Consider the following 24,749-nt stretch of genomic DNA (forward strand, 5'->3'; position numbering starts at 1 on the left):
GCATTGGTGCCAGGTCCTGGGCTCGTTGCATAAGTTGGCTGTTTGAATCCTGGGACTTATGCAGGGACACTTGGCTCGGTCTGGGAGGGGGAAATGGACCTGCCTGGACTGAGTCTACCAGGTCAACCCCGGTCCTCGGGGGAGACCTTGATCTGGAGGAGGTGGGAATGGGGGGTGGGCTAGGGGGAGGGGTGGGCGAGAGGGGGAGAACAGGGGATTCTGTGGCTATTATGTTGAACTGAATGGTGTTGTAAAATAATAATAATAATAATAATAATAATAATAATAATAATAATAAAAATATTTCTAGCATAGTTAATACTTTGGAGCTAAATAAAATACCAATGAAGAAATAGTAAAAAAAAAAAAAAAAAGAAAAAAAGAAAGAAAACTATCCAATTCAAAAATGAGGTACAGATCTAAACAGAGAATTCTCAAAAGGGGAAACACAAATTGATAAGAAATGCCTAAAGAAACATCCTCAGCCATCTGGCTGCCAGCTTTTTAACTGAACATTCACCAGGTTTTCTGGTTCTTAAGAATTCAGAGTGTTCATTGTTGAGCCACACATCCTCCAATTCTGTTCTTTAAATGAGCTCTAATACATAGGGTGCTCTAATTCACAGGAGCTCTACTAAACAGTGGCCTCTCAAGTCACTGTGTACCCTTAATAGTTTTTGCTACATTTTAACATGTTTTTACTTTTCACTGACTTTGCTTCCTCCCCTTACAGTGATACACAGAAGCAATCAGCTTCCCATCTGCTCATCTTGATATCTATGTTTCACTTGTCTTCAAGTGCCAGAAGAACTTCAAATGTCGTGAGGAATGTCCATTTTACAATACTTTGTGAACAATCTGGGGGCATGAGGACTTTGGACCCACTCCTGATCAGGTAATAATGATGTTATAAGAATTTTATACCCTGCCTTCTCACTGATTTTGTTCCACTGATCACTTCAGGCCCCACTCAGAATTTACCACTCCCATAATACAACTCACTCTCTTCATTCTAGGCCTCAACCCTGAACAATCTCAACTTTCCTCATAGGACCATCACCATGGATTCAACTAGCTCATAAATTCCACAATCTCTGATATGAATCACCAGGATCCCAGAAAGATCCACTTGGACACCACAATACTTGTCAAAAGAATAGAAACCAACAGTTATTCTCATTGACTTTGCCTTTAAACAAATATACCAGAGTAAGAGCCAAAGTTAACATCATAGACTTTACCTTTACAGGCCCAGGAAAGTTAGAACTGTGATTCCCTAATGTGCAGTATCAGGAAAATATTAACAGTGGAAGCTATTCTACCTCCTCCATATGGGTTCTATGACTATCATATGAGATACAATGCAAATAAAAGCAACCTTGCAGTTTGGGGCTTATTGTTATTATCATCTGTTCTTTTATCATTGAAGTTCTTTCAGCAGGAATGTTCTAGTATTGGAAAATGTCCTCAAAAAAAGAATAAATTTTCATTGTCAGGGCTTTATTAAAAACATAAATGAACATTTATTTGGGGCTTACCTCAGGCTAGCCACAATTTCAGACATTTTTCCATGTATTATTCATTCAATTATAAGACCTTCTTTGAGAACAATGTGTGCCTTATTCAGTTACTAAGTGCTTCTAGTTTTCATCTCAAGCTGAATATAGTTTTATGAAAGTCAAATTCACTTATAATGGATGATTATCTTGGAAATAATGATCCCTCAAATAAGTATAATGATTGACATTTTATAGGGAGCAGAGGTCACATTCAAATGTCCTAACAAAGTACAAAATAATAGTCTTTTACATCAGGGAAGGAAACCTAGACTGAGATCATGGCCTGAAAAGTAAGAAACATGGGTAATGAACTCATGCCTTTAAAATACACTCTTTGTTTTCCTTTTACAATTTTCATGCTTGTGTGTGTGTGTGTGTGTGTGTGTGTGTGTGTGTGTGTGTGTGTGTTTATATGTATTATGAATGTGTACATTTATGCTTGCATGTATGTGGGTATACGGAGGGATGTATGTCAGGAATCATCCTTGGTCACTCTTCTACATTATTCACTGAGGCAAGGTCTCTCAGTCAAACTCAGAGGTCGCTGATATGGCTAGTCTCCCCAATCAGCTAGCTCTGGGCATCCTTTGTCTCTGCCTGCTGAGGCGGTAATTACAGGTGGCCACCATACTCCTTTGGAATTTTATGTGGGTTCGAAGGATCCAAACTCTACTCGTCTGAAAGTGCTTTCACCACAGAACAATCTTCACAGTCCCCGAATGCACGTTCTCAATAACTGCACTCCAAAGTCTCTCTAGGAGGGCCTGGCAAGGGCTGTGCTGCAACAAGATTTTTAATGAGCAAGTGCTAAATTCCTCCGTCCAGATCATTTCTTCCAACTATTTCATTTGGAAGGAAAATGAAACAGCATGGGACACAACGGAAAGTAGTGGGTGTCATTAAACTGGTATGACAAATGGAAGCGTGGAGAAAGAGACGATCTAATGGCCCCATGGAAATGAAACAGCAAGGCTTGCACCTTGGTGCAATTCTCCACTCTCCTTTTCAGTCCTCCTAGTAATGCTGACTTACAGCTTGTAAAATGCCACAGCAGAAGGGAAACGAATTCCTGTTTGCCTAGCCCTGCCACCTCCTTCCCTGTGTCAGTGGTACTGTGGAAAGCTACCGTATAGACCTAATACTTTCTGCCACACTTCAGTACACTTTTTCTTCCCATAGCTTTTGCTTATTTTTTTTTTCCTACAATGAGACAGAGAAGCAATTACCACTCTGTCTGCTCATCTTGATACCCATGCTTCACTGGGCCAGAAAGAAGAGGAAATGAGAATGAGAGAGCTGAAGATCAAAGACCTAAAACGTGAGGAAGATATACAAAGTTTTTAATTCAATGAGATTTGCGTAGAAATGGGCACTTAAAGTTTCTACCTTCCTCTCTTAGGGAAAAGGTTAATTGCATCTGACTAAGGCAAGGAAATGTGAAATAATATCTTTAAGATTCATGAAGTCAGCCGGGCGGTGGTGGCGCGCGCCTTTAATCCCAGCACTCGGGAGGCAGAGCCAGGTGAATCTTTGTGAGTTCGAGGCCAGCCTGGGCTACCAAGTGAGCTCCAGGAAAGGCGCAAAGCTACACATAGAAACCCTGTCTCGAAAAACCAAAAAAAAAAAAAAAAAAAAAAAAAAAAAAAAGATTCATGAAGTCTGACATACTATACCTTGCATTTATGTTGTGACTTACTATAAACAGGGCATGCTCCATACCTGATTTCATGTATTACTATAAAGCAATGCTAATTCATTAAGCAATCATTTGAGCTTAGAATCTGAAAGAATTTAGTAGAAAAATATATATATCATTCCGAGTAGCTACAGAGAACTACTCATTGAACTGAGTGCTTTGCATTTGTTATCTCCAGTCCCCACAATGACCCAGCAAGGCAGGCACATCAGTCAGGATTACAGCAGAGTTTGAAGTCCTCCAACACATATTGCTGAAATAACCAAGACCAGGAAAAGCAGAGGAACTCGGAAAGTGTAGCAAATGGCCACAGGAGCCATAGCTTTCCGTGGTGCAAAGCAGCCAACTCTATGAGGCAAAAGGAATCAACACAGGGGAATACTGTACTCACTGTGGCCCTGCCTTCTGGCTTATTGTTTGCCTTTCCTCTCATCACTCTACTAACTGAACACAACGGGGACCAAAGGACAGGATACTCTACCAAAACGAGACAATCTTTAACACAAGTGTCCTGAGCGCAGGGCAGAGTGGAGAAGGTGAAAAGTGTGTCTAGAGGGGAGACAAAGTTACCTTTTCTGATCCATCCTTTCCTCTAGTACCAACTCCCATCATCTACTTGTATCTTTAATACAATTGATAACCACTCCAAGTCAGAATGGGATGATGACAATCTAGTCTCTTAAAAACTGGAACCTAAAGCGTGAGTAACTACAACCTTTTAAAAAGAGACTGAAAGAATGCAAGCGAATCAGGAATAACTAGGTAGCATATAATTCAACTGTTAGAATGCCATTCTGCAGTCTGTAATTGAGCACAAGGCCTGAATTGATGAGCATAGCAGCCAGGCTCCCTCCACCATTCCACACTCCTCTTTTGCTCTCCGCATGTTTCTTAATAGGATTGTCTTCTTTAGTGACAAGATGCCTGGCTCTAAGGGGTCACTGAGACCCTCACCCTTGGTGAGTGCACTATGGTCATGGGCAGAGAAAACAAGTGTTTTCTCAATTTCAAAAGCAAGTATTATAGATATGCTTCTCTCTAAGAATCCTGATGTCTCACAGACATCCTCCTCTACTATATAAATTTAGTCTATACCCAGGGCCAACAACACCTACTGACATAGTAAGATCTTTTTTCTGGTCCAAAGAACAAGGTAGAGAAGGGTGAACACCACAACCCAAGAACAAAGATTCAGCACCACAGAGATCCATGTTTCTTTACCAGATAAAAAAGTTAAGGCATCTGCAGCAGGAGAAATGGCTCAGTGGTTAAAAGAATTGCCTTCGCTTTCAGAAGACCTGGGTCCAGTTCTCAGCATCCATAACCATCTGTACTCCATTTCCAGAGGATCTGACACCTTCTTCTGGCATCTAAAAGCATCAGGCATGCATGTGATACACAAACATGGATGCTGACAAAACACCCATACCTGTGCAATAAAAATTTAAGTTGAAAAACAAAAAGGAAGAAAAAGGAATTAAGACTCCAAAAGGCAAAGGAGTTTGCCTCGAGTCACACAGTCTAAATCCTGTGTTAGTTTGTAAGCCACTGACATCCCATGGAGGAGAAAAATGTCTTTCAGCTTCTAGTCAAGGAAAATTAGGTTCATCTTAGATGCAACCAATTATCAGCTTAAAACACTTTGTTACACTGATAAGAAAATCCCAAGTTCCCTCCCGTGGTCATTAAAATTAAATTGTAAAGATTATGATGAGTACAGGATTGAAAGAGATCTGCTCACTCCATGTTATGTGTTCTTAAATATGACGTCACCCTTAATCACCGTGACCTATCCAGCCACTAGGACAGCAATGTCTAATTCAAATACATGTGATGTATATGAGTAACTTTATATTTTCTGGTAACCATGCTTTTTTTTTCTTTTTTTCTGGAGCTGAGGACCGAACCCAGGGCCTCCCACTGAGCTAAATCCCCAGCCCCGGTAACCATGTTTTTAAAAGTAAATGGAAATAATTGAAATTTGTTTTACTAGTATATCTTAACCCAACATGTTCAAAACATACTCATGAATACATAGTTCATTTTTATAAAATTGACTCATTGTGATGTTTTCATAACTTAATGCAGAGTTGTCTTGGTGATAACAAACACATTAGAGCAATGGTAGATTTCCTGGTTTACAGTCTTGGATAATTTAATGAGTTCATAGAACTGCTGGAAAACCCACAAGACTGTATTTATAGATCCATCATTATTAGGATGCTTGTAACCTCCAAATAAGCAAAAACAAAACAACAACAACAAAAAAAAAAACCCACTAATGTAGACAAGACCTGGGGAAGAAAAACAATGTTGACATCTGGCCTCCATATACATACACACACACACACACACACACACACACACACACACACACACACACACACACACACACACACACACACTGAGCCTTAATGCCCTATAAGGCAAAGACAGGGCACACCTGCAATTGCTAGAGCCCACTTCCAGGAGACAAGGGCCCTGCTCCTGGTTTTGTTGCTCTGCTACCATAATCTTACAATTCTTAATAATTTTGTATTTGGACTTGTGGTTTTCAAGTAAAATTTGATGAAACAACAGAGAATTGTGTAAGCAGAGAAGATAGATGTAGCATGGAAGTTGTACACGTCCTCTTTTATTTTTTCTGTTACACTATAGCATGCATGCTGCCTCATTAGCAGGGAATTCAGGAGTCAGACAGTGCGGAACAGTTCAACAAGACTCACAGTCAGTAAAAGACAAATACACAACCAAGTACACAGACAGCCCAGAGAGGCAACACTTCTATTTGACACAGCTTGCTCAAACTCAGGGCATTTTTTTCCTAAGAGACAGGAGCCACCATCACATCCTTGAAACGTGTGCTACCTCCTTAACTTAGTCAGGCATGCTGCAACTAATGACATGGAAGAGAGGGAAAGTCGGGCAACCCTTAGCACTTTTGCCTTCATCTTTCTCACTCCTCAGTAAGCCCCAGGTAAAGAGGGTGAGGAGAATGTGTACACACAGGGAGACAACTCACCGGAGAGTTAGCTTGGGGCACAGCGTCACTGTTCCGACAAGAACAGAATACCTGTGTACAAGCTAGGGAACTAACAGAATGACTCTGGTGATTCTTCATGGAAGTTAAGTGTTCTTGCATTTGTGTTCAAAAGTAGAACTGAGGAACTGGAGAGATGGCTCAGCAGTCTTGAATACCTACTGCTCTTGCAGAAGATTCAAGTTCAGTTCCCCACACCCAAGTCAGGCAGCTCAAAACCAGCCATGACTTTAGCCTCTATGGGGCACCTGCACTCACATTCACATGTCCCCCCAACAACACATACACATAATTTAAAATGAAAATGAAATCGAGGGTTTTTTATTAAAAATTAAAAATAAAAATGACAATTGAGTTTGCTGCGACACACCTATAATCTGAGAACCTAAGAGGTTGAAGCTATAATTTAAGGTCAGCCTGGGAGTTTGTCTCATCAACCAACAAAACTATTATGGAATGTAAGATAAATGGTTAAAAGAAACATGCTCATCCAAAATTTTCATTTTTCCTTGTTTAAAACAGCATTAAACAGGAAGAAAAGCATCATAGTCAAAACAGCAACAACAAAAACTATGAAGAAAAGGAACTTGCTACACACCAGTGCTTGTCATGACACTTGTGAACCAAGCAGTCCAAATACTAATTCTGTACTGGGTCTCTAACATGCTACATATTAAGCCCAATAAGCAAGAATTTAACTTTTACTTACTGTAGATATTCCTGAATGCATATAATACACCTCCCCTCAAATCCAAATATGGCTTCAACGTTCTTCTCAATGCCCAGAACAACATAGGGAAGACCTAAGAATTAAATCTACATCACCTTCCTTCAACTCAATAGACCATACATTAAAGTTTTTGAGCTATAATGGTCCTTAAATATCATTTCATCCTAGGACAATTAAAAAAGGTTACCCTGTGTGCTTGCTCTAATTTGGTCATATGGTAATAGATGCATGGTGGAATGTAATAAAGATTCTGAGACCATTTGGAACCTGTTGCAATCAGGCACATGCCTGCTAAGTGAGGAGATCAAGGAAGGAACGTCAGAAGCTCATAGGCTACTCTGGTGGGATAGTGTAAGATCTAGGAATGCAGGCTCAGGGGGATGTCTCCTAGGATTAAAGTCTTACTTCTCTACTGATGGCACAACCTTGAGAAAGTCACAAAGTCACTCTAATAATCCATCCCATCTATAAAAAATGATGATTTTTAAAAATCTACCTCATAAGTTGCAAGAATTTAGTGAAATACATAATCAAGTTTAAAGTACCTGTTGCATCATCCAGCTTACCCCAGGCTCTCAGCACATTTCTTATTACATACTGGCACCAGCAATTCACACCATCTGATCTTGGTCCTAACAGTTAACAGTGGTAGAAACATTTTTATGCCACTTACAGCCTACTCCCATCTTTTAAAGCATACAATTGGGGAAGCTGTAGCTATGGTAATGTTTAACTTTTCCCAAAATCTCCCTTTCCTTCAAAATTGAAAACATTCAAATTATCCTGAGCTGGCCCTCTCTCTGCTCCCAAAAGCATGGATCCCTGGGCCAGCCACAGCTCTCTGGTCTCTGCTTTCTGTTGTTATTTGTTTCTGTTCTTTTGGGGGCCCACCACCCAGCTCCCAAATAAATCACACACAGAGGCTTATCCGGTTTCTAGCCAGCTTTCTTTAATGTAAATTACCACGTCTTCTTTTTGCCTTTGGGCTTTTATCCTTTCTTACTTCTGTGATCTTACTTTCTTGCTCCATTGCTGGTTGTGTAGCTGGGTGGCTGGTCCCTGATGTCCTCCTCCTTCTCTGGATACTTCCTACTCTCCTCCCAGATTTCTTCCTCTATGTATTCTCTCTGCCTGTCAGCCCCGCCTATCCTTTCTCCCGCCTTGCTATATTGACTGTTCAGCTCTTTATTAGACCATCAGGTAAACGTTTTAGACAGGCACAGTAATACAGTTTCACAGAGTTAAACAAATGCAATATAAACAAAAGTAACACACCTTGAAATAATATTCCCCAACAGCTCTCCTCACTTGTAAAACCAAGAAATTAAAATCCACTGATGTTACAGATTGGCCATTCCCAGGCATCTGTATTCACAGCGGGGAGGACCACAGTTTAGTAGAGGTTACAAACAGTAATTCTTTCATTTCAGTTTTGACAGTTTTACTATAAACTAGCCACCCTGGTATTCCTTGCACAAATGCATATATATGTTCTATCTTCTCTAGTCTTAAAATTCTGGAATTTATTGATGAAGGATTCAGTTGAACGTCAAAAAAATGACTCCATTAATTTTCCAGTATATCTAGGGGTTCTAAAAAGTTGTGACCCAACACAGTCATCAATGGCATTCTGTACTCTTTCAGTCAAGGGCCAGTGTGATGCTAATGTGTTCTTCTCAGCTTGACATCTACCTTCCCAAGTGCAGACATTTCAGCTATAATATACATTCTAGTCTTTTCCTGTTCTGGGTAGGTCTAGATACCTGAGCACCATGCTTCCAACATGAGGAAGAATCTAAAATAATCGTCAAACTGGGAGGTCTTTTATTTTCATTTATTTCTTTTATTATTGCTGTATATGTGTGTACACATGATGTGTATGGGTTCATGTGCCACAGCACATACATGGAGGTCAGGAAACAACTTTATGAGTTCTCTCTGTCCATTTTTAAGTGGATTGGGAGGTGGGGGAATGATCTAACTTATAGCACCAGGTCTGCACAGAAAGTTCCCTTACCCACACAGCCATTGCACCAGCTCAAATCCAGAAATTAATCCATGTTCTGATAGACAAAATATTATTGATATGCCTGCTTTACAGAACATATGTTTGCACTAGACCATTTTATATAGATATGTATGTAGGACTGAGGTTGGGGATGAAAGTCAGAGGACAATCTCAGATACTGGTTCTTTTCTTCTAACTTATTTGAAAGAAGCTGTCTTTGTTGTTTACCACTATATAAACCAGGCTGGCTGGCCTGTGTGTTCTGGAGATTCAACTCTCTCTGTCCCTTGTCCACTGTTGTGCACTCAACATCACAGGTGCACTCAACCATGTCTGGTTTTACATGGGTTCTGGGGATTTGAACCCAGGTCTTGACATTTGTATAGGAAGTGCTTTACCCAACCCCTACATAGGAAGTTCAGGTCTTCATAGCTTGAGATTATAGCACAGCTTTTGCAAACTAGGGATCACACACTCTGTGATCTCAGTGAGACCTTCCCTACACATTTCAGACTGCAACGCAAGTGACAAGAATGTGGACACAGCAGCCACATTATTTGAGTCAAATCCTGACTCTCAGTTTCAGCTGCTGACCATGAGCAAGCATCTCAAGTCTCTTACTGCCTTTGCTTGTCTATCTGCAATATTAGCTCCTGAGAGTTGTATGTGGACTTGAGGGACAGTACACATTGAGTATCTGGCCAGCTGACTACCTGTGTTTCCCTATGACAATGATCTCAAGCCTCTTGAAATAATGACCATCTGTAGTTACCTTCTAAGGTCTGCGCTCTTTCTCTCCTCCTATTTTATGGATATACTAAAGTTCAGATAACAGCACTTACTTGCCTAAAGCAATATTTGACTGTATATGGTGGTGCAGACCTGTATATGCAGCATTTGGGAGCCAGAGACAGAAACATCAATGCAAGTTCCAGGCTATGCTGAGCTACATAGGGAGTTCCAAGCTAGCCAGGACTGCATAGAAAGATCTTGCTTCAATAAGTAACTTTTAATCACATTTTAAGAATATTATTAGCCAAGTATGGTGGCTCATCCTTGTAATCACAGCAATTAGACTGAGTAGAGAGATTGCTCTGATTTCAAGGTTACAGATTGAGTTCCAGGCTCATTCTGACTACAGTGTAACATCCTATCTCAAAACATCTTTTAGAAAAATAGCATGTGTTGAGCAAGCCAGCATCCAACACTTTCCAAACCTCAGAGCACTCACTGCCTCCCCCAGGAAATGCTCACTCAGTTCACTGTGTACATACATGTGTATATCTGCTCTGTTAACTGTTTCTATTTATATAGGCTTCTTGAGTAAGGATCTGTGTCCTATCTCGATTGCCTGGCACCATCCCTAGCACACAGTAAACAGACCTAAATGAGTAGATCCACAAGTCCTTTGCACAGCTGAGCTCTGTAAGATGTTGCAAAGACACTGAGAGCCGGTTGTTTTGCTTTCAGGGAATCAGCATATTGCAGTAAGGTAGAGAGGGCTTTGCAGCCAGCCAGAGTATGGGCTCCAAACACACACCTGTCACTGACTCATCCATCTGGTTATGGCTAGCCACTTCACTTCATGCCTGAGAAGACACAGTAAATGCAGGGAGGATTGCAGCCAAGCACCCGATTCGTTATCCACTGACAAATAAATAGGTTCTTTATTTTCCTTCCCATATCAATCATGTTGCTATTCTCTTCCACCCTGACTCATTCTCTTTGTTTGTATGTGTGGATATGAGTATGTGCATGAAAGTGTACCTGTGTGTGCAGGCATGCATGCATATGTCATATGCATGGGCATGTGTATGGAGGTCATGGAAAAACCTTGAATGTCTTTTCCCTGCAGCAACCCACTTCTCTTTTTAGGCAGAATCTCTTGCTGACTTGGAACTTACTGAGTATGCTACACTGGCTGGTTTACAAGTATTGTAGTAACTTAGAGAGGGGGCTTTGGAGACAGAGTATGGGTTCAAAACATACACCTGACACTTGTTTGGGTGGGAACTCCACCTCAGCCTCTGGCACCCTGGCATCCATATACCCAAAGAGTCTGGAATGTTCTGGTGGAAGATCCACCTCAACTCCTGTCCCCTATCTCTTCCCCTAAACCTGCCCCTTTAAAGCCTGCCAAACACAGCTCCTCCACCAGAGAGTCTCAAGGCCACTCCCACAGGGTATATAAGCTGCAGCCCAGAAAACAGACACATGGTTTTCTGGTATCTCATTCCCATTTCCTCTCTGGGGAGCCAGAGAATCACCTGGGAAGGCTTTACCCATTAAACCGGGGCTTTTCTAATTCAGTCAGATTTGGTCTGATTTGGATTGCTGTGTCAGCAGAGAGGCTTATCAAGGGGCAAAAAACTTATCACCACTGACTCATCAATCTGGCCATGGCTAGCCACCTCACTTCAGTTCCTTCTGCTATAAAATGGCTATGGCATTATCTCCATCACAATCTTATAACTAATAAATCAGGTAATAGTTGATGATGAAGTTTGTGCACCAAACTGGCTAACCTATAACATTCAAAATTCACTTAAGCAACACAACTGCAAAGATTTTATAGATGAGCTAAAAAATTTTAATAATGAAAATTAATAGATTAACTTAAAATGTTTAACAAATTTACTCCAATGACAGCCCAACTTCTGAGAACTAAGCCAATGTGAAATGAAAGAGGTTAATATATTGCTTATGCTAACCTTTTAAATTACTGATATTATGCAGTAACAAACTGAATTGCTCATATTTTAATCATGCAGTATTATTTCTATGAACTATTGATAAACAGAAGGCAAAAGTTGAGAGAAGTAGAAACTAGATCCTACTTGGAGGCAGGGATGGGCTTGATTTCACTAAGAGATGAAAGTGGAAGGAGGAAAGGAGGAGGGAGGAAGGGAGGGAAGAAGGAAGGAAGGAAAGAAGGGAAAAAGGAAGGAAGACAAACAGTGTCCACTGAACCTGAAGCAGGATAAATTAATCAGCTTATTTTAGATAATGAACTTTGTCCATTCAAACTCTTTGTCATGTAATAAGTGACCAGCAGATAAATGACTAGATCAGGACACTGGCTGGCAGGTCAAAAACCCTTCTTCCAGGCACAGTGCTAAGCAGTTTATTTAGAAAATACCCAAATGTCTCTTGGGTCTACACTATTCGAGACAGCAGCAGGCCTTTCTGCTGCATCAAAGTGCACCCCATGGATAAACGTGCCCAGACAGAAAGGCCAGCAATCCTGGGCCAGCTGCTGGAACACAGCTTTGTTCTCACCCCTCATTTTTGCTTAAGTGATCACAAACTGACTATTATTAATGCCATAATTCCAATTTTGTTGGCCTTTACACAATTAACACCTTACAGACAACATGCCTACTTTTTAAACATGACATTTGAGTTAATATCCTATCTTTTAGTCAAGGCACACTGCACTAAAAATATGAAGGCAGTGAAGGTTCAGCAATCAAGCCTTGAATCCTGATTGCCACCACTCAGAGCCCACAGTAAAGAGGGCCATCTGCATTATGAGGAGACATTAGCAAACCCCAGCTCATCATCGGGACACCAGTCCAATATGACTGTGACATACCCAGGAGAAACAAAGAACAAGCCCCACCTGATTCACCCAAATTTTGTTATCACTAGATTCCATTTGCATCCTGTTCCCAGCAGAGCACATTCCAATCAAGTTTGGGTCTTCCAGCCAAACATTTACCTCTTCCTTCAAAATATTTTCAAAAGTATTCATTAAAAACTTACTAAACATGCAACGTCTTGCTAGACATATGACATGGATATACTATTCTTATCCTCAAAGAGTTTATAGTCTAGAGAAAGACAAAACACAAAGATATAAACTAGACACAGACATGGCACCGTTTTGGCACAAACACGTTCATAAAGAGCCATGCAAATGACTCACTCAGCAAAGTGCCCACAATGCAAGCATGGAGAGTCCCATGGAAAGCCTATGATCATGCAAGAGGCATAAAAGCTTAAAAGGGGTCTTTTTAAACTACCAAAGCACCAAAGGAAGTCTTTCAAGGAACACAATTTGCCTAAGAGCAAATGTCAGCTAGTAAGTAGCAACTCAGGGCTCTAGTTAGCCTGAGTGTCCCCTTGCCTCAGCAATCATCAAAGCCATGTGAACGCTGCCTTTTAATGAAAGCAATTTACTTTTGCTACAGGGAACTGACTGACAATAAAACTGTTCTAGACAGAGTTCTCTAGAAGAAGAGTACACCAAAATTACCTGACTGGCAAGGATAACAATTTCCCAGAACTAACACAGGGAGATGAAGCAGAGCACAGAATTGAGAAATCAAAGACCTAGGTGTGTTTGTTTTCTTTTTCTGACTTTGGTACTTACTATAATGTGTACATGGAATTGCTATCAACCTTAATCAACATTACTCTGTAAATTGGGAACCTAATCAATTCAAATACTCTTAATGTCTTACAAAGTTACTTTAGACAGAAGCAAATAACTTCATCAGTGATTTTTGGGCCTTGCCAAACTATATGGCAGTAGTTCTCAACCTGTGGGCCCTGACCTCTTTCACAGAGGTCACATATCAGACTTCCTGCATATCAGATATTTACATTACAATTCATAACAATAGCAGATTACAGTTATAAAGTAGCAACAAAAATAACTATGGTTGGGGGTCACCACAACATGAGTAACTGTATTAAAGGTTCACGGCATTAGGAAGGTTGAGAACCACTGGGATATGCCTATGATCCATAGAGTCTAGAAAAGTATAATAATGTGAGACTGGAGGGATGGATCAGCATTAAGAGCACTGGTTGCTCTTCTAGAAGATCCAGGGTCAATTCCCAGCACCCACATGGTAGTTCTCAACCATCTCTAACTCCAGTTCCATGGGATGTGATGCCCTCTTCTGGCCTCTGCAGGAACTGCACACACATAGTACATACACATACATTCAGGCGAAACACTCATAAATGTAAAATAAAAAATAAATAAAATCTCAAAAGAAGAGAAGAAAAGCATAACATGTGGTTATGTTATTTTATCAATGAAGGGGCTATCTTTATTTTCAAAAGTGTCAGCCCCACATCTTCCCCAGGATTCAGCATAACCAGTCGAGTTTCAAACATCTTGAATGTTAAAGTAATTGCCAGTCAATTAAATAAAACATTCATGTTTATTCTTTTGATTCATTCATTCAATAAATGTGCATAGCCTATCTAATCTCTGCATAGTAGTATATGAAACATCCACTCCTATATCACAGACTCAGATGGATGAGGCATAGGCTAGCCACTCAGGCAATTAGGGCCCATCATATCCTAAAATTGAAACATGGTTCCTGGGACACAAAACTGTTATTTCAAATATAATTTTATGAAGAATGTATGCTTCAAAGAACTCTAAGCAGGGAAACCATGTGCACAGCTACAAAGAATTATTTAATAGCCTTCTTTGGGTACTGTGTGAGTGCTCTCAAAACAAGTCCAAGATGGCAGTTTCTAAGGACTGTGGCTATGAGAAGCTCAGGCTTTTAATTCTCCTGAGAGAAGAGTAGAAATTTGGACACTAGAGAAGAAGTGGGAAGATGCCATCAGTAGTAGTCTGTTTCACACTTACAATATTCAGATGCTAAATGAACGAACACTAATTTACAACTATTAAAAAGGAATAAAGTTATTATCCTGAAAGAGATGTCCATGTGTTTTGAGTCAATAAGAGTCTCTTTATTTGTTTTGGGTGTTTTGGGTTTTTTTGTCATATGCAATTAAGAGGCCTTGGGAATGGAAGCAAGCACAAGCCTCCCCGATGTTTTCATGGCCCTTGTCCTCTTTCCTCTTTGACTACTAAGACAGCACCCACATCAAATGACAGTGTTTAGGACATTATAATGCTAAGGACACTTAGGGTTCTTTGTCCTTTTAATTTCTTTTTAACCAAGAATTCCAAATATGAGACACACAGCTGTTTGCATATAAAACCCAAAGGGGACAGGAACGTCATTCTTTAGCTATCAAATTATATATGCCTCCTACAAAACAAGACAGTACTCTCATGATTTGAAGTTAATGGAAACCATTCCTCTCCACCCCCTCTCAACAAACAAACAAAACCATGCAGTCTAATATGGAACATGTTTGAAATTGAAGTCTACAAATGTCTGAAGTATAGCTCATCCCTGAAAAGTAATCAGGGTGTCCCTTGGTGTAAGCTAATACCAATTGCCTCCAACAAGATCCATGGCACAGTTTTAAACATAAAGGACACAGTAACAAGGGCCGTTAAACAACCTAGCTGATTAGACAAAATACACATTACCTGTTCTGTGATATTTAAACAATAAAACAACAGTCCTGCAGTGTCTATACAACTCAGAGTCAGAAGAAAACAAAAACAGAAATATAATTCAATGAGAGTAGACTGAAACTTGTAACAAAGAACCAAAAGAACCTGAAAACCACACTTACTGTTTTCACTCCTTCACACTACTCCTTTTTGCCCTTGAAAAGTCACTTGGACTCTCTGGATCTCATTGTCCTCTGTGAAATGAAGAGGCTAGATTATATAATTATTTACAGTGGTGAACAGCTGTATGATGTAACACGAGGGAGTTACAAGGTCTAGTGTCTAATGCCTGGTCTGTCATGAAATGTTAGGCAAATCATTTAACCTTCTCTAAACCCCAGAATTTCTCATCTATTAAATGGAGACAAAAATCACCTGCTCTGTTTCTTTTACAAAGCTCAAAATAGCCACACTGAAAACGGTTAGAGAATTATAGATGCAAAACAATCAACCACACTGAAAATGGTTAAAGAACTGTGTATATGATACTACCCTACCCACATGGACTAGAATCACAGGATCATCTTTAAAACTTCCAGAAACATTCAATGGAAAAAAAATTGTCTTTTTTATCAATTACCACAGGACAAGTCTATTGCTATGAGCAAATTTGATGATTGATAAAACTGCAGCAAAGTCTATCCCATGAGGAAGTACAAATGAGAAGAACTTCAGACACAGATGTTTCACATGACTTCTAGGAAGGCACTTTGATCACCCCAACTTCCTGCTCTCACCTATGTGGGGCTAGATGAACTTTAGTGCGGAGTGTTCACCCAGTGATCACTAGGTACCATGATCTTCTACTGCATCCCTTCCTTTGGTCACATGTCACAACAGAAGATGCTCAGCAAGCTCATGGGTGAAGTTGCTGCATGGATATGCATTCGTTTCGTCCCTAGTGCTCAGTCACAGGCAGACAGTCTGTCCCAGAGTCCATACACATGACCACTGAGCAGAAGTTCTCAACCTTTTAGGGTCTAGCACTCTTAAAAATAATTGAGGGCCTCTAAAGCATCTCAAGTGTTCTATCTGTATTTACAATATTACAGATAAAATTTGTAGGAGATTTCTCAGTGGTTAAGAAAACACATAGCTCTTCAGAAGACTCAAGCTCAATTCTTAGAACCCACATCAGGCAGCTTACAGCAGCTCCTGACACCTGTACTCACATACACATACCTGCAGGCACACACCTACACACACACACACACACACACACACACACACACAATTTTTAAATTAAAATTGAGAAAAAATAAAAATATTAATTCATTTCAAAATAATATTAACTCATTACCCATTAACATGAATAAAATATTTTGTGAAAATCTGTATGTTTAGCTAGGTATAGTGTCCCATGCTCTTAATCCCACCACTTGGAAGACAAAGGTAGTCAGCTATCTGTGAAGCTAAGCTGTTCTACCTAGTGAGTTCCAGGCTAAGTGGGGCTTCATAGTAAGACCCTGTCTCAAACCAACCAACAAATAAATAATGAAGAAGGTATATGTCCTCAAAGTAAAATAGTGGGAATAATGATATCCTTCTGTTTGATAGGTTTCTTTAAGGTCTGTCTTCAGAGAAGGGTATAGAAGTGACAATTTCTTCCCCAATGCAAACCCCAAATCCAGGAAAACAAAGCATTGTATAAAGCAACTGCAAAGAAAACTAAGAAGAAGACAAACACAGTTTTATCAGTGCCATGTTAACATTTATCTAATAAGCACCTTAAACTTCTAAATTAGAAGGTCACCATATTGAGTGAACGAAATGGAATAATAATCATAATGAGGTTCTAAATTGCATTTTATACTTCAGTGATAATCCCAGACAAATCAGCTGTTACTAGCAATTACTGATAATTTATTTTTGTTAACAGCTTGAATAAGTTTCTAAGGGGAAATTAATGATGGAGAGCTTGACTTGGAAAAAGTGCATGTGCCTATATGATTTTAAGCAGGTAAAATACAAATCTTCCCTACAAGGCAGAAGGTAAGGGGAGAAAGGCGATGGCTTGGAACCCAGAAGGTGGGGTTGCAGTAGCCCCTGGACTCAGTGGCAGAGTGTTACTGAATAATAGTTAAAGATTTGTTACATTCTTTTATGCTATGGAATGTTTTTTTGATGGTGCAAACATGTGTTGCATTCTTTTATGTTGCATTTGTTTAACTCTGTAAAGCTGTGTTACTTTGCCTGTCTAAAACACCTGATTCGTCTAATAAAGAGCTGAACAGCCAATAGCCAGGCAAGAGACGGGATAGGGGAGGTTGACATGCAGAGAGAATATATAGGAGGAAAAATCTAGGCTCAAGATGAAGAGTGAGGAATGAGAAAAGGAGGAGAGGAGGATGACAGGGGCCAGCCACCAAGTGTAGAGTAAAAAGGAAAGAAAAGATATGCAGAAATAGAAAAAGGTGCAAGCCCAGAGGCAAAAGGTAGATAGGATAATTTAAGAAAAGCTGGCTAGCAACAAGCCAAGCTAAGACTGGGAATTCATAAGCAAGAATAAGTCTCTGTGTGATTATTTGGGACCTGGATGGTGGGCTCCCCAAAAGAGCAAAGAGTTAAAAAAAAAAAAAAAAAAAAAAAAAAGCAGCTACAGCAGGGGACTGTTCTCCTTGAACAGCTGTCATTCACATCACTCCCTTCACTAAGCCCATGCCAGACTGTCCCCTTTCCTACCTGTTCCTCCTATTTCCCAGACTCGGGGACTATCAGTTTGATTTCCAAACTCCCATAACATTAACGTGTGACCTCACAAATGAGTAAAGGTGATATTCCGAAATCCTTTCCCTTCAAGGTACACCTCACTCTGAGATAGTATTTACTCATCTGATAACTGTTTAATGAACAATATTTATTTTTACCCCTCCCCAGTCTTTATACAAATATCACCTTATCTGCAAGGGCCTTCCAGGGATACCTACCACATCCATCTCTTCACTGTTACTCCCTCTTATCTCCCTCCTTAATTGTTCCTATAATATTTATCAAAGCCAATAAATTTTCATTCAATTATTTTTGCTTCATATTTCTTGTAAAGTGTGCCTTCCAAGACAGACTTTGTACATTTTCCTCTCACTGTTGTGTTCCCAGATTCTGCCTTTGGTGCTCTGAGTCCCTTTCATTGGAAAAAAAAGTCAGACAAAAAAAAAAAATCTTCAGTTGGTATTTCTAATAGGGTTCACTTGCATCAGAATGCTCAGACTCTATTATACTGATCAGTACAGGAAGAGGAAACCACAAAAAGAAAAAACTCTCAGAAGAATGAAAGGAACAGTGAATGAATGAGTGATGAATGAATGGGAAGAAATAGGAAAAGTGGACCTCCACATAAACGCAATAGCGTTTATGTCGAGGCCCTTGTTCAGAGCCATCATTTACTTACAAGAAGACATCAATTGTAAGGCTTATTTCAAAGTCATGTTACAGTTCAGTGCACCAGTGGCTCTCAAACAGATACATGTGACTGAGGACACACGTGTATCCTAGCGTTCTATGGTCATGATTCATATTGTGGGCACCGGTACTAACAACATGAACTATAGATTATGTATAAGCTCCCTCGTGTCTTCAGAAGTTCCCAGTCTTTGTCTAAAGTGGAAAAGCACATATGAGCTAGGAATTCAAGAGGCCGGACACGGAATTCTCATGGGGGTAAACTTCAGTCTGTTTTCTTTGGTGATGTAATTGTCCCTAAAATTGGTAGTTTCCCCGTGATAAGCAATTGATGGGAATTTTTCTTACTCTCCACAGTATGACTTCATGTTGTTCCTTATTTATTCCACAATCCCCTTCTATCACAAGCTGGACATATTCCTGGAACTCCAAGTTTTATGAATCATTAACTGAATCATTGAATGAAAAACTCAACAAAGGAAGAATGACAGGTTAATCGTTAATTGAAAGACCGGAGATTCTAAAAGCCCCCAAACTCGGTGGTTTTTTTTTTCTGACCTTCACAAATAAATTACATTTTCCAACAATTTGATTCCATGCTAGTTTGTAACTGTCTTCTGCAAGGAACTCACATATTACCCTGTGGTCCTTCAATTTCAACTATAAGGTCTTTCCCTCACAGTCTGAGGATAGGGCCTCCCTTTCAAGACATTCTCTAAGTTGTCATTATACATGGATGTGTATATTCCTTTCATATGAAACTGTCTCAAATCCATAAACCTTGAGCTCCATGAACCTAGTAACAACATACAATATTGTTCACCCTACATCCCCAGCATCAACCTAGCCTTAGTGGGTATATCATCAATATTTGTTAAATGAAGAAACTAATGCATAACCTCTAAATCTACCTATACAATATCTTCCCTAAAATTGCCCTTTCTGACTTTCATAACATACACGTTAATGTGCTGTGGATATCACTCTATATAAATAAAACACTGATGGCCAGTGACCAGGCAGGAAGTATAGGCGGGACAAAGAGAGAGGAGAATTGGGGAAACAGGAAGAAGGAGGAGAGACACTGCAGCCACTGCCAGGACAAGCAGCATGTAAAGACTCTGGTAAGCCACCAGTCATGTGGCAAGGTATAGATTTATAAAAATGGGTTAATTTAAGATAAAAGAACAGATAACAAGAAGCCTGCCACAGCCATACAGTTTATAAGTAATATAAGCGTCTGAGTGATTATTTTATAAGTGGATTGTGGGACTGCGGGGTTTGGTGGAACCTGGAGAGAAGCCCTCCAGCAACATTAATGCTTTGAACATGATAGTGAATCTGCAAATACAAAATTAGTTATACCTTCCAAAATACACACACACACACAAGTATGTATGCAGACATATGTGCATGAAACTGAATGTGCATCTGTAAGGCAGAGACTGAATGCACTTTAAGAACTTCACTGCAGCTTTCTGCATTTGGCCCAGAGCTTCCTTCATTGCCTTATTTTTATGTGCAAACTGAATTAATTATCATCAGGCATTATGGTATTGACAGAGGAAGCACCTACTTGTTACAACTTAAAAGACAACTGCAAATAGAATAAAAGCCTTTGTCATTTGAACAGAAACACATATTTTTGAAATTAACCAGCATATACTAGAATCTAAAAGAAAAGTAATTCTGCCAGGATTGGCAGCTTGGCAGAATGAGTCTACAACACTTGGCAATAGCGTTTATGTGGAGGCCCTTGTTCAGAGCCATCATTTACTTACAAGAAGACATCAATTGTAAGGCTTATTTCAAAGTCATGTTACAGTTCAGTTGCTCCAACTTTATCAGCATGTTTGAGCTCTTACTTTTTAAATAAGAAAACATCTTCAAGAGCTAACAAACTAACTAACTCCTGACCTGCTCTCCCCTCAAATGAAAGCTACAATACATTTAGTCACTTCCTCATTCCATCATTGATCCTCTTCTCCCCAAGGGCTAAGTTGACACAGAGTAAAGAGACAAGTCAGAAACACCTCCCCTGGTACTTGCCAGCTCCTGCTACTTGACCCAGTGTATTGTATAGGCCAACTAACAACAATCAATTACTTAATGCCCTCTCAAGGATGCTTGGGTGTTTGTCCTGGTCCATAGCTCTCTACTATTGACTTCTTGAAAACCATTGGCATCCAAAAGGGCACCTCACTCAGAATCAAGGTTCTATTCTGGAACACGGGAAAATGCTGAGCATTTGCATTTTGTCTTTTACACTGTCTCACAGATGCCCCTCTCCATCCTGAAATTACCAGGAGTTTTCCATGTGAGCTCCACTGTACAGAAAATAACAACAGTCACTGCCCCATTTCCTTCTGGTTTTTGTGATGGAGATAAATTCCATGACTTCAAGAATACATAAGCACTAAAATAAAAGTTCCTTAGACAGAATAAATGTGGCTTGTACAGGTAAAAAAAAATCTGAGAAAAGACAAGTTAACTGTGGATATAGCTTAGAGGTAGAGGGCTTGTCTAGCACATACAAGGCCCTGGGTTCAATTCCCAGTACTGAAAAAAACATCCAAAACAAAAGAACATGGTAGAAAAATTACTTCCAATTGGTGAAAATAGAAAAGTCATTATTGAAAGGTTGGTTTGTCAATCAGGCCTTCAAGATAAGTAAGTTCAGTGAACTTCTGGTGGCTATCTGTCCCAGTTTGCCCAACACAATGTTATCCTTTTGGTCAAATATAATTCAGATCTTTTAAAAAGTGGGTGGGGGGATGCCAAGAAGGTTCAGAAGGTAAGATCACTTGCTGCTCTTAGAGAGGATTCAAGTTCAGTTCTCAGCACCCATAATAGGCATCTCAAACTCCCCTGGACTTCTGGCTCTAAGGGATCTATCACCCTCTTCTGGCCTCCAAGGGCACTAACACATACATGTCATATACTCAAACAGACACATACCTACAAAAAAAAAAAAAAGAATAAAAATAAATCTTTAAAAATAATCAATAGCTCCCACTTTGGCATCCTGAGGTATCCTGGTTTAGACAGTGGACGATGCCATTCTCATGGTAAAGGAAGTCAGCCTGCAGTTCCTAGTCCTTGTCAAGAGTGCTAATAACATGTTACCTACAGCCATAAAGGGTGGCACTATTCTTATTGGTCCTGATGCCATCTCTTTGCCTGCAGGCACCAATTGTCATGGGGTGAATAGAGCACCAGCTTCAAAGAGAAGCCAAGATAGAAGCTGAGTCCAAACCATGACATTCGCTGTACCACTGTGGTAGTGGCTTTCATTGTGGCTCTGACAATAGAGCTTATAAAGTAGCAGCGGAAGTGTTTCTTTTGGCTCCCAGTTCCAGGGCATGGTACACAATGGCGGGAAAGATATGGCAGCCAGAGCTTGAATAGGTGGTCCTGTGGTACCCATACTCAAAAAGCAAAGAAATGAAAAGTGTTCAGCTTGGTTTTTTTCCCTCTTATTCAATCAAGGACCCCAGGTTGTAGAATGGTGGGGTTCATATTTAGGGTAACTCTTTCCTCTTCACTGAACCTAATCTTGAAACTCCCTCACAGATATGCCCAGAAGTTTGTTTCCATGGTGACTCTAAATCCTATTGAGTTGACAATCAAGGTCAATCATCCCAATCACCGAACCCTACTGTGAGGACACATTCATGGAACCAGCATTCTATGGAGTGTCCGTCAGGCAAGATAGGATCTTATGACCAGCTAATAATGGTGTCATAAAAATATGGTATACTGAATGAAGTATTGACCTAATTGGAAAGTGTCTGGGATCATTTTGTGTTGCCTATGATACAGTGTGAAAGTGAGCAAATCATTACCCTTCTAATGAGATGAATTCTTAATTTTATGAATCTATCTTCTCAGTACCATTCTTCTATTAATTTTGTCTTAAATATAAACATTAAAATATAATTTAGTTTTACAGACTCTTGGGACCTGTCTTCATTTTTCATGATGTTAGGAAATTCAAAAAATAAAAATAAAAAAGAAGATAAAATACTAATACTATGTAATATATCTAAAATACAAGTTTCAAAACTATCTTTGTTATCATCAAAGAAATAATCACAGAATTTAAAAATAAATGGTTTTATATGGTTATATAGATATAGGTCATCCAAGCTTTTCATTTCAAAAATCTAGAATAGATTAAACAGGTCTGACCATGAGATACTATTAGAAACAGAAAAAAAAAATGATGTTCTGATTTCTTGTTGAAAGGGTTATTGCTCAACCCATCTCTCTGAATGTAAATGCTAGAAAACTCATGGCTGCAGAAAATCTAGTGCCTTTCATAGTTTCCTTTGAAAGCTCTGAAGAATGAGATTGATGATAGAATCCCTAATGTCTCTTTTTTTCATAATCCATACCACACAAGATTTAAGAGCTAAGACAGAAAACATCAAATGACTTGTTCAGACTCGTTCAAGGACAAACACTGATGTTTTCTCACCACCTCAAAGTGCTACGATTTTTATAAAATGGCAAAATGAGATGTGACCAGCAGTGTGTCTGCTGAAGGAGGCCTTTATACCAGCCACCATAAGCAGATCAATATAAAACAAATTCATACTTCTGACTGCCTGAAGGGGAAAAGACTCTCACAGATCTATAGTGCATTGAAGAAAAACGGTGTTAGCAAATCATGAATACAAAGCTGGTCCCAGTGACCTCCACGCCTTTAAAAATCAAATGCATTCTTATGTAACTTTATTACTCCTTACTTAGAGCTAGTGGTAGACAATCTTGGCATTCACTGAATAAGGGAAAGATAGAAAAATATCCTTTGATCATTCTAAGACTCAACTTGGCCATAAAGATACATTTTAGTGATTAAATTCCCCTATTTGGTCTTTAAAGATAGAAAAACTATATAACATCTAGGAAATATAAACATCAGACATTTACCTATATCAGGAGTTATATTGATCATAGTATGGAGAGAGTTAACTAGGCAGAGCCCACACTAAGACATCATAGGAACAGGGTGTCTTTAGTTTGTGATATTTGATGATCTTCTAGGCTGCTTCACTTAAATCATTACACTGAGCTTCTCAGTGACCTTATGAGATAATCAAAGCAGATGACATAAGACCGAAATACAAGAGAAGGCAGAGCATCCCTAAGTTATCCATCATGCCTGAGAAAATCCAGTCAATGCAGGTAAGATTGCAGCCACGCACGTGATTCAATACCCACTGACAAACAGGTTCTTTGCTTTCTTCCCCATATTACCCATGTTGCAAGCCTCTTTGTGTGTATATGTGGATATGAGTGTGTGTGTGAAAGTATATATGTGTGTTCAGGCATGCATTTATATATGTCATATGTGTGGGCATATTTATGGAGGTCATGGAACAATCTTGAATGTCTTTTTCCTAGGGCAATTCACTTTTCTTTTTAGGTAGAATCTCTTGGTGACATGGAACTTAACAAGTAGGCTATAGTGACTGGCTAGTGAGTCACTGGAGTCCCCCTCCTCAGTTCTAGGAGTACAAGTGTATGGAACCATGCCTGGCTCCTTTTACGTGGGTTCTTGGGTTTGAACCCAGGACTTCCAAGCACTTTACCTTATTAACTAAATTCTGTCCTCAGCCCCACCTCCTCTATCACATTAAATGAATGCCAATAGTCAATTATTAATCTTCATCTAGTCAAAGAACTGGTTAAAAGTAGAGTTAGGTCCCTCATGTGAAAATTGCAAACACCTCCTTCTAGGTTCAGGTTTCACATAGTCGTATGCATACACCCTATCTATAGACAGGTGTACTCACTACTTAAAGGGCCAGACCTCAGAACACAATGGAATCTAGATCACTGTTTAGACTGCCATGAATCTGTGTTCACTAGGGAGACAGACCAACATGAGGAGGCATGGACCCTGTAAAGATAAGACCACAAAAGACCTGGTAATGTCTCAGCTGAAGTAGTAATCACATATGCA

The 24,749-nt window shown here is 39.6% G+C and overlaps 1 long non-coding RNA gene across 1 annotated transcript in view; it reads left to right on the top strand.

Annotated features, from left to right (window-relative positions):
- Positions 1–24,749, top strand: part of LOC121828076 (uncharacterized) — a 151,572-nt gene that overhangs the window by 78,012 nt on the left and 48,811 nt on the right. The window contains exon 2 of the long non-coding RNA XR_013050054.1: positions 800–895. This is a non-coding gene — a long non-coding RNA (uncharacterized LOC121828076). The remainder of the gene's footprint in view (positions 1–799; positions 896–24,749) is intronic.

The sequence above is a fragment of the Peromyscus maniculatus genome, chromosome 3, assembly GCF_049852395.1.
Source record: "Peromyscus maniculatus bairdii isolate BWxNUB_F1_BW_parent chromosome 3, HU_Pman_BW_mat_3.1, whole genome shotgun sequence".
NCBI lineage: Eukaryota > Metazoa > Chordata > Mammalia > Rodentia > Cricetidae > Peromyscus > Peromyscus maniculatus.